This window comes from Rutidosis leptorrhynchoides, chromosome 1 (genome assembly GCF_046630445.1).
Source record: "Rutidosis leptorrhynchoides isolate AG116_Rl617_1_P2 chromosome 1, CSIRO_AGI_Rlap_v1, whole genome shotgun sequence".
In the NCBI taxonomy this organism is placed as follows: Eukaryota; Viridiplantae; Streptophyta; class Magnoliopsida; order Asterales; family Asteraceae; genus Rutidosis; species Rutidosis leptorrhynchoides.
Window position 1 is genome coordinate 106778114 of NC_092333.1, and position 1606 is coordinate 106779719.

General features: G+C 28.8%; 3 non-coding genes across 3 annotated transcripts; all 3 read left to right on the forward strand.

The window, feature by feature from the left end:
• The first annotated feature begins 375 nt into the window (after positions 1-375).
• Positions 376-459, forward strand: LOC139887464 (small nucleolar RNA snoR118). The gene has a single exon (XR_011773296.1). It is a non-coding gene; the product is annotated as a small nucleolar RNA snoR118 (small nucleolar RNA).
• Positions 460-532: 73 nt separating this feature from the next.
• LOC139887454 (small nucleolar RNA snoR69Y) lies at positions 533-638 on the forward strand. The gene has a single exon (XR_011773286.1). It is a non-coding gene; the product is annotated as a small nucleolar RNA snoR69Y (small nucleolar RNA).
• A 37-nt stretch (positions 639-675) lies between these two features.
• LOC139887453 (small nucleolar RNA snoR69Y) lies at positions 676-778 on the forward strand. The gene has a single exon (XR_011773285.1). It is a non-coding gene; the product is annotated as a small nucleolar RNA snoR69Y (small nucleolar RNA).
• The last annotated feature ends 828 nt before the right edge of the window (positions 779-1606 follow it).

A 1606-nucleotide genomic window follows, 5' to 3' on the forward strand; every position in this document is an offset into this window, starting at 1 on the left:
GAGGACCACGAGCACCTCGTGCTCTTAAGGGTGTGCTTATTTTTATATTTATTTAATATATTCAATACTCATACTATAAAATTATAAGTAAGCTAATTTCAAATACTTTATTACTTCAAACTATCAAATTATAATCTCTAAAAATTTATGGGGTCCATTATTATATTTAGTGGTGTCCTGTACCAAAACAAATAAAATTTGACGATAAATTTCGAAAAAACTAGCGGTGTACAGACCCCGTAACTTACTAAACTCGCCACTCGACCTGATATTATACATTTTTTTGACAACTATAAATATTTACGCTGAGGATCCAAGTAACTCTTTTTTAATCATCAATTATATTAATTTACTTAAACTAATTACCGTGTATATTGAGATGATGAAGTTTGCACTGGGCTCTGAGGGCAATTAAGTGCTCGATTGATGCATAACCAGCTTAGAAAGCTTGTCTGATCGCATATATGTTTCTATAAAAATTTAAGTTTGTCTTTTTTTATGTTGTTTTAGATGAGATTAGTAGTTTAATTGATGAATTTGCAATGATGATAGGACTTTCATCCCAGCTCACTCTGAGACCTTAATTTGTTTAAGGTTGTGGATTACAATTAGTTCTTTATATAATATCTGAGCTTTTGTATGTAATCAATTCAAAATTTAAATTTAAATTTTATTTTTTGGTGCAATGATGATGAAACTATCTAATCCCAGCTCTATGAGGCCTTAATTTGTTTAAGGTTCAGGATTATAAATGTTTAGTGTTTATCTGATTTTAAAAAAATATTCGCACCTATATGTTTATATCTGAATGTATTTATTGGGAGGTTTTAGAATTATTTTCTCTCATTAAAAATGTTTTTATCTAAATTGTTTTTTTTTTTTTTTATTATATTCCCAATGATGTATGATTTGATGAAACTGTTTTTGTCATTTCTGAGGGAATATCTGGTTTAGATATTGTATTTCAGTTCACCTTTGTAAACTTTTATACTATTGTTTTTCTTTTCGACTGTTTTTAGCGTGACATATTTGTAAAAGATTGATGGAAATTATGGTTACAATGATAAAACATACAGTATATTTCAACAAAATAAAGAATGTTTTTAAGTAAAGAGAACTTGGCTTAAAAACTTAATTCCAAACGACGTTTATGAAATATGAAATACGCTAGATTTTACAATACTACTTATTTATTTATTTAATGTATTATTATAGCACGATTAGTGGATGATCAGTGGCTATTGAGTTATACAATTAGACTGTTTCTAACCGTGATGGTGATGTAAAAGAAAGTGATGTACTTTTTGGTGATGTGTCAAGGTCAAGAGATAAAGTTTTTTAAAAGAAATTGTTAAATTTGAGTGTTAAATGTTGTGGTGGTGATGTGATAAAATATTATTGATAGTTAGTTGTAAAATATATTAATTAATAATATATAAAAATATATGGTGAAATCTGATTGGTGGAAACAAATTTGACACTTCCCTTAAATTTCTGACTGACGCACGCGGCGTCAAATTTTGATGCCGTATTAGGGGCGTCAAGGGCGTCAAACATGTTGCTAAGTGAGATGACGGAGGAAAAGTAATGTTGCGTTAGGAATAGT